The sequence below is a fragment of the Aotus nancymaae genome, unplaced genomic scaffold (genome assembly GCF_030222135.1).
Source record: "Aotus nancymaae isolate 86718 unplaced genomic scaffold, 86718_ANA_hifiasm-v0.15.2.pri h1tg000036l, whole genome shotgun sequence".
Classification (NCBI taxonomy): domain Eukaryota; kingdom Metazoa; phylum Chordata; class Mammalia; order Primates; family Aotidae; genus Aotus; species Aotus nancymaae.
The window spans coordinates 87530886-87540150 of NW_026988450.1; positions in this window are offsets into that span (position 1 = coordinate 87530886).

The following is a 9265-nucleotide window of genomic DNA, read 5'->3' on the forward strand; positions in this document are numbered from 1 at the left end:
CGGTCGGCCAGCCCGCTCCTCCGGGGGCGGCGGGCGCGGCGGCGGCGGCGGGAGGGGTCCCGCGGGCCTCGCGGAGCAGCCGAGCGGACGCGGGCGCATGAGCCGCGCAGGGGTCGGGGCCCTCCGGCGTCCGGGCGTCCCGGGAGGCGGCCGCTGCGCTGGTCTGCCCCGGGCGCTACGTGCGTGCGCGCCGTTGGGAGCCCGAGTGTGTGTGTGCGCGTGTGTGAGTGTGCGTGTGTGTGTGTGTGTGTGCGCCTGGCAGCCCGGCTCCTGCGGGAGGGCCTCGGGGAGCGGGGGCCGGGCTACGCCGAGGCCGGGCCTCCCTCCCTCTTTCCCTCCCTCAGCCTCCAGGGCGCGCCACCTCCCGCCTGGTCCCCAGCCAGCTGGCGAGGCTGCTGTGGCAGCTCCCGCTGCAGACCGAGCGCGGCGCAGGGCGCACGCGGAGGGAGCCCGGGAGGGGCGGCCTGAGCCGCAAGGGAGGGGACGGGGGCGGAGCCGCCGGCCGGTTTTGGCGGGGGATGGGAGGATAAACGAGGCCTCTTGGGTGCTTCTAGCCCGGCTCCCCAAGAGCGCAAGCTGCCCTGGCTGGTGGAGAGTTTGAGGGACTCAGGGTTGGGGGAGGGAAACGGGATTCAGCCGGAGATGGCAGACTGGCAGCTTCAGGGAGATCGAGTGGAGAGTGGGGAGCAGGAGGGGAGGGGGCCATGGCACACCGGAGCGCGGCGGCAGCGGTGCACGAGGTCTCCCCACCCCCCGCCCAGCCACCCGAGGCGGGAGCGTGTCTTTGGCCAGGGACATGGCCTCGTGGAGTGGTGGGGTCCCGATGGCTGACTCGGCCCCCTCGCCTCCCAGCGGCACAGCCCGCTTGGCCCAGCACCTGCAGACCTGATTCGTTTCTCCTGCAGAGCGCTAAGAATAGCATGGGCCGCCACTTTTGGAGTCAGGACAGCGGGGAAAGACGTCGCAATCCCCCGACCCAATACCCTCTCTGTTGCTTTACTGAAGAAAAAAAAAGAAAGGAAAAAAAAAAGAAAAGAAAAAAAAAACACCCTGGTTCCCCACAGCTGGGCACAAGGTGCGCCCCGGATGCAGCCCTGAGCCACGCGGTAGCCCCTCTCGGGACCACCTGGGTAGGAATGCGAGGCTAGGGCCGGGGCGCACCTATTCCTTGCTTCCAGATGAGGCCTCTCCAGGCTTTATCTCCTTCCCATTTCGGCCTCCTCCCCCTCCCCGCCCTCTCCCTTTAGGCTTTCAAGGGGCTTTCCCTTGACCACCAGCTTCCTCAGTCCAGCCAGGAGCAGTGGAGTTCCAAACGGACAGACCCAAGCCTCAGAAACCCCTGGGCTCCCCTTTCTCTCCTGACTCCAGCCAAGGAAGAGATGGAGATGGGAAAGGGTCGCCTGGCGGCGAGATAGCAGCTAGCTGCTGGGGAATCAGACCAAACTCTCGCGCAGCTCGAGGGCTCCAGGAGACCAATCCCCTCTGTGGGTCGCCCCCGGGAGCCATGCTCGGCCTCCTAGGCCTCAGGGACTTCGGGCCCAGAGGGTCTGGGACCCCAGTGCTTCGACGAGGCTCCCCAGCTGGGACACTCTGCAACCCACTTCCAGGGCTCGCGGGTGCCCACCAGGGAAGGGGAGCCAGCGCTGTGGGCTACGTCTGAGCCCTAAGGTCCCCGCGGGGTCTGCGGGCGCCCTGGGGCGCAGGAGCGGGGAGCCCCACCCCGAGCAGGCACTCTCCCCAGAATTCATTTTGGAAACCAAGGCCCCCGCGCTCGGCAAGTGAGCCTGGCTGCCGGGTGAGTCACCGCGAGCGGGCGACAAGGATTCCCAGCAGCTGGTAATTAATTGCGCCGTGGCTCAGCCCACGACGGAACCCCAGTCAGGCCTCCCGCCGCCCTGGCAGCCGCGCCACCCCTGAGTCACAGCCGTCGGGCCTCCGCGCGGTCCGGAAGCCGCCTGCCCGCCTCGGCGCCACCAGGGGGCACTGGACTCCGACCCACGGGGCGGCCGCGCAGCCGGCCTCGCTGCGGGGAAGTCCAGGCTGTCCCCGCGGCAGCGCGGGCGGGGGAGGGGCGCGCCGGCAGACGCCGCGCTCTGCAGAGCCACTTCGATTTGGTTTACGGAACTCAATTTGCATACAGCCTTTCAGGAAAGCGCAACCGCTGTGTGCGTACTGGAAGGACCTCGGAGATGAATTACTCCAAATCCCTTGTTTTACAGATAGGAAAACTTCCAGCAAGACAGGATCACGTGCCCAGGATCCCACAGTGTTTCGGATGTGGAGCCAGCCCTGGAAGCCTCTCCCAGGCTTCTGTCTAGCGCTCCTTGGAGGACCCCTGCAGCTTTCTAGCCCTAAGCTTAGAATGCCTTGACTGACCACCTACCAGCCCCGAGGCGTTGGTTCTTCCTCTCCTCCACCCTGAGAAATAGACCCGTGGACTCAGGCCCGCCCAGGCAGCGTCTGAGCCGTGGAAGTGGCTCAGCTGTTCCTCGTCCGCCCGTCCACTCCCGCCATGTGCCACCTTCCAAGGTGCTGGACCTGTGGGTGGAATGGAAGCTCCTTGGAGCAGAGCCTGGGGCTCAGACATCTTCCCTGCGTCCCCAGCATCCATCCCGATGGTGTATGCCACATGGCAGCCCAGAGAGTCCGCTAGGGACAGTGCCTCTGGGTCTGCCTCCCTCGAAGCCCCTGAGGGTCTGGGCGTCCCAACTACAGCCTCACCTGAAGAAGGATGCGGAACTGAGGTGTGGCCAATCAGAGTCCAGAATTCCCCAGGGCCACAGTGATTGGCTGGACTTGGACGTGTGAAGGCCCACCTCAACCAATCAGAGCCCTCCTCTGGGTAGGGCTATCAGCAGATAGGTGACCTGAGAAGGGAGGCAGGTTCTTCCTGACTTTGAGAACCCAGATGCAGGCACGTGGTACACACGCAAGGGTGAGCAAGTGCATTCTCTCGTGGGTTTAAGCCACAGTCAGGTGGTCCCAAGCCTTCCCGGTGCTGCTGGTGCCCATGTGCTGTGTTCACAGCTGTTTGCGCCCTCCAGCAGCCCCACCTTGGGCCTCCCTTGGACCTGTTTCTGTAAAACCAGATGTACCTTATTAGTTAATAAAGAACATCATGGTTTTATAACTCTGTCTGCTTGCCGCTACTTGTTTGCTTCATGCTTTACACATGGTGGGTTGTGCCTGCAGCCCCTGTTCTTACCTAGGGAGGCCCAGCAGTTTATCCTGGTCCCACAGTGAGTAAGGGAAGACCCTAGTCCCAGACCAGTACTTCTTTTGCATCAACGCAGTGTGTCTGGGCCAGGGCAGGCCGTCTGCTCCTCCACAACATCCTGACTCCTTGGGTATGTTCAATGCTTTGCCACATTAATCCCCACATCTTTGAAAACAGGCAGGGGTGCACTCTCATCATACCCATTTTACAGATGGGGAAGTCTAGAGAGGGGAGTGGGGCCATGGGTGGGCTCACTGACCCTGCATACAGCCTGCCCTTTCCTCCACCTCTGCCCAGGGCAGACATTGCTCATTGATCCCAGCACTGTCTTTGGCTGGGATCTATTACAGCCTGAGAATCTTGAACACAGGGATACACATAAGGCCATTCCTGGACTGTTTCCACTGACCTGTTTCCTTTCAAGGAAGGTGAGGCACCACGGAGTCCAGTGGCCCCAAATCACAGAGAGGAGCTGTGATGAGTCTCTCCTTCCTCAGTAGCCTCCCTGCCAGAACTAGAGGTTCCTCACTCTGCTCCTAGCTGATTTCTCAAGGACAGTGACATTTGCACAGTTGATGGCACAGTTATCGCCTTCACTTTAGACCTCCAGCAGTGTCAGATTCCAGAGAAGAGTACTCCCAAAACAGGCAGCCAGGCTCATCCAGGGCTTCCCAGCCTCCTCTTTAGGATGTGAACAAGTGTGTTCTGTAGTTACACAGTTTGAGAAACATTGGGTTAAACGGGCAGATGCAAGACTTCTCAGAGCCCTTGTTCTGCTAACAGGCATGATGACCCCTAGATGGGCATACTGTGAGCCGTGTCTCCCAGAATCATTCAGCTGCAGCACCCAGGTCCTGGGAACCGTGCTTTGGGAACTGCTGACCCAGCCCAGATACCTGGATACAGGGAGGCAGGAGGTCTTGGTTCCACTTCTGGCTCTGCATAGACAAGCCCTGCACCAGTTCATGTCCTTCGGCCACCTCACTGGCCCTGCTACCTGCAGCAGGCATCTCCTTCTCCACCTGCCACCGGGGCCACCTTCTGAACAGGCTGACTCTTGCACATCCATGGTGAAAACTGTCTAGGATTCTGTGGATAAAGGCTAAGCTCAGCCTGGCATTCCCATCCTGACATGGCCTCCAATGACCTCTCTCACCTGGTCCCTGCTTCTCATCTTTTAGGATTCAGCTCTGACGGTGTCTTCTCCAGAAATTTCCCTACCCCTGTGGGCTGGACTAGACTCCTGTGTCCCTGCATATATTCCTGCCAGAATACTTCTATCACAATGACTCATCTGGGGGACTGCCACTCTCCCCCAAAAGACTGTCAGCTTCTTGAGGGGAGGGGCCACATCTTACCCAACCTGGCCACAAAGGGCCTGCCACACAGTAGGCACACAATGAATGTTTGATGAAAATGAAAGAGTTGAGTTGGATCACTAGTCACCGCCCCCTGTGAGAGCTCTCACAGGAAGGCAGAAGCAGAGGCAGGAGAGTCGGAGAACACAAGGCTGTGCAGATGGCAGAGATGGTCCAGGCCATGACTGACAGAGCCCCCAAGGTTTAGGCCTTGGCTCTAATGTCTGCGGGTGTCCAATATAGCAAAGAGGGAGGAAAAGCAACAAGAAAGACAGATGTGAAGAGAAATAATAAAGCAAAGAGAAAGAGGCTCAAATGGTGGAAAGAGAGGGAAATGAGGCTAGGCGGGGAGTGGGGCCAGGGGTGGGGGGGCTCACGGATCCTGGCATACATCCTGTCCTTCCCTCCACCTCTGCCCAGAGCAGACATTGCTAATCGATCCTAGCACTGTGTCTGGCTAGGGTCTGTTATGGCCTGAGAATCTTGAACACAAGGGTACACATAAGGTCATTCCTGGACTCAGCACTGACCTGCTTCCTTTCAAGGCCCCAGCTGAGAAGGCAAAGAAGATTTTAAACCCAATGTGAGAGAAGAGAGGAGCCAGGAGGGCATGGCACAGTGATGGTATATGTGGCACGGAGGAAGGAGGCCCCTGTGTGCTGATGCAGGTGAGTGCCCACATCTCAAGTCACCTGCTGGATATTGAGCCTGAGCTGGAGTGTCCCTGCTACAGCTTGAGTCCTCAGGGTAACTCTGTGGGACTATCTCTATCATTCCTATTGGCCAGTGACAGAGCCAAGGCTCTCTGAGCTTACGACAGTCGCTATGGGGGGAGTCCTTAGAAAGGCACTGCCTCTGCAGGGCCAGGAGTTGGGGAAAGCTGTGTCCTTCTTCACCAGCCACAGGCCACAAGGGCTTGGCCAGTGCAGCAGCCAGAAGACTGAGATGGAACGGAGAGGGGCAACCCAGGCCCCGGTACACAGTAGGCGCTCAGAAGTTGTTTCATTGGCTCCCAAATCCAAAAGATACCGAGGGGAGTCCCCAGGGCTGTTAGTGATGAGGTGAGCGCCAGGAGGAAGGGAGGCAAGAACCTGGCTCAGAACTTCTGAGAGCCAGGGGCAGAGCCAGGGATGGAAGAGGGGAACTGAGGCCAGGCCTGGCTGAGCTCAGGTGACCTTTGAGTTGTTAGACCTCCAGCTGCCCAGGAAGCAAGTGGGTGACCTGTGGACATGAGCCCAAACTGGAGGGGTGCTCTCCCTTAGATGCCAAGTCCTGGTGGTCTTCCTGAGGATTTTCAAGCTTGAAACTTATGTGCCATGAGGTGTCCTTGTGACCACGTGGGCAAAGGCGCCACCATGGCTGATACCCACACTGCGCAAGAACAGGATGGGAGGCAGAATCAGCTGGCTCCAGAACTAGGGGGCTTTTAAGAGCAGGAATTTTGTTTTAACAGATGATGAGCAGGTCATTCTTAGACTTGAGATCATATAGCAAAGGAGGGAAAAGCCAGGCCAAACCCCCCTCCCTCAAGGCCCTCTCTGCTTAAGCCAAGGATGCCCCCCACCAAGCTGCGCACATGCACGTGCCCTTGCTTTATTAGAGGAAATCTGATTAGTGGATTTCAGGCTCCTTAATGCAGCCTGAACCACTGCCCATCTCCAGGCCTGATCCATAAATAGCTGCATTGCATTCCCCACGGAGCACAAGTGGCTGCCAGGATCAATCAGACAATCTGCAGAGGCTCCTCCGGCCGATACATCCCAAGAGGGGCTGCGGCGGGGTCTCATTAACTGAGGTGGGTGAGGCAGGGTTGATACCCCAGAGATACCTTGCTGTTCCAAAGCAAGCAGGGCGGGGAGGGGGGCATGGGAGGACAGTGTGTGTCCCTGCCCACAGCCTCTCACTGCGATCCAGGGCTGGGCTGAAGAGCTGGCCCTCTTGGGCTGCAGGAAACACGTCTCTGTCCCCAGCTGTCAATTTTGGGTGCCCTGGGGCTTGGCATAAAGCAGAGGCTGCTGGGCATTTGTTGCCCTGATTAATAACATGGATGTGGAGACAGCATAGTGACTGGTGGCCAGGAAATGGCAATGGTCACCTACCCCTACCCAGTGCTCAGAATAATCGGACATTCACAATCAAGGGACATTTGTTGGACCCAGCTCTTCTGTCTTCTTAAAAATAAAGATAAAAGTAAGATATGTGCTCTTAAAAACAAAGATCACAGTGTGTTGAGAACTCACTAGCTGTGAGACCAGGAAAGCCACCCAGAGAGGTCTCTTTCTCTTGCACTTGGAGATGAGATGGGACTCACTTGCAGGGCGGCTGAGGTTACTGGGCTGGAACACCTGTAAAGCGTCAGCACAGGTCAAGGGGCAAAGCAAGGCCTGGCCCCTGGGTCTGAGGACTCTCCCTCCACAGCACAAGCCTGTCCCTGAAGTACACGCCCAGCATCCCCATCTTCTCCATCACTGGAATCCTGGGGGTTCCCCTAGACGATCTCTGAAGCACCCTTGGGCTGTGGGATGCGCGTGGCTTCCCAGTCAGGCCCAGTTCCAAACCTGATGTGGTCACTTGTGCCCTGTGTGACTTGGGCAAGTGAGGGGCCCTTTCTGTGCCTCTTTCCTTTTTGATGAGAAAGAGCTGGTCCTCTCTGGGGTGAAGTCACGCTACAAGGCCTCACGGCTCTGACAGAGGCCCCAGGCCCCCAGTGTATGCTCAGCCAATGTTGATTCTCTTCCGAGTATAGAGGGCACACTACCCTCCTCTCTCCACCTAACTGCCCGCCAGCCAGGGAGCGGTGCCAGCCGCCACACGCTGACGGTGGAGACGTTACTACACAGCCAGCTCCCTCCCTGCAGGAGCTAACTTTAGCCCAGTCACATGGAGCATTAGTTGTGCCTGTGCCGAGAGTTTACAGATCTCTGTGGAAGGTGTTTAAATATTTTTCCTTTTCAGAAGCCTGGTTCTCGCCTCTGCCATTTTCACCTTTGTGTGGCAGAAGGTATTTTTGCAAACGCAGCCGAGGTGGCAGCAACTTCGCAGCGTGACGCGGCGTCCCTGCACACGCCACTGCTATTTCGGGGACGCACAGGTGTATCATTTGTATCATTACGGGTGCTGTCAACTCCCAGAGAAAGGGAAGAGAGGACTGGGTGCTTCCAGACGCCTCTAAAGGGCCCTCAGGCACTGGCGCTGGCCCAGGAGGCCTTCCTGGACCCCAGGCTGTTCTGAGCCATGGCCTTGAGAGCTCGTCACTGCAACAGCATCTGCCCTCAGCACTTGTCACTGTCCCCTGGAGCTTCCTAAGGACAGGGCCTGTGTCTGATCCATCTGTGTCCCCAGCATCCAGCACAGCGCCCAGCACAGAGTCGGGGCTGGGTAACATTTACCAAATTGCATTACTTTTTGGTGGCCTCTGGAAGTACACGGGCTTCAGAGAGGCTTTTCTGCCTCTGCGCTGCTCTCTGCTCCTGTCACTTGCTGGCAACATGAGGTCAATGGGAGATGGCAGGTTTGGGAAATGGAGGCCCATGGGATCATGTGGGGGCTGCAGGAGCCCCGATCAGTTCAGGCTGGGGTGGGGCAGTCCCAGTAGGCTTCCCAGTAGAGGGTACTTCAGTCTGGCACTGGTCCCCAGGTGGCTCATACAGTTGCTGTGAGCATTGAGCCAACGCAAGCGATGCCTCTGGGATGTGTCTGGCTCACAGCAGGTGCCCATTCGGGTTTAAGTCTCTTCCCATAGGGCAAGGAAGCACGTTGGCAATTAGGCTTCTTCCACATTTGACAAATGAGGAGACTGGCACACAGAAGTCCAGGGATGTGCCCAACGTCATGGAACTGTCTGTATAAGGGAACACCACACACCTCCTGGGTCCCCCGAGCCAGGCCCAGGCCGTCCTGAGTTCCCCAGGGAGCCTGATGCAGCTCAGCAACCCGGTTCTTCCCACTGGTATCTACGAGGGGTACTGGGACCAGGCAGTGAAACCGGCAAGGTCCCTTCTCACATGGAGCAGATATGCTAATGGCATAGATGGGCAACGAGCCAGTGAATCAGCAGGATGATTGCAGGGAGATGATCAAACAGAAGGCAATGATTAGGAGGCAGTGTGTGGTGTAGGGGGAGCGCTTCAGGATGCATCGGTCAGGAAAGAGTCCCCAAGGAGATGCTATGTGAGCTGAGGCCTGAATGACATTTGTGGACCCAGAGGCAGGGCATCCAGACAGAGGGGACAGTGGATGCAAAGACCCCAAGGGCAGAGGAGCTTGGCATGTTTGTGGAAGAGCAAGGTGGCTGACGTGGCTAGGGTGTAGGCATCCAGGAAAAGAGGCACAAGGTAAGATCAGAGGTCAGCCCTCCCTGGCCCCAAGGAGGACAGGAGGCAGGGCCAGGCCGCAATGGTTCCTGAACGCACAGGCAGGACTGGACTTCCCTTGCGCATTCACAGAAACGCCCTCTGCTTTGTACAGAGGAGGGAGCTGAGGCATGGAACGCCTTGTGGGATGGGTGTGGGGTCTCTCAGCATCCACATCCCTACTGGCATCTGGGGCACAGGGACCTCAGACCTAGGGAGCTCTCTGATAGTATTTCTGATTCTGGAGGGGAAAAGACCCCCGAGAAACGGGCGGCCAATTGAAGCAATCACGACGCCATCACTGATGACTGTAAACACGTGCAGGTTATGGCGTGCGT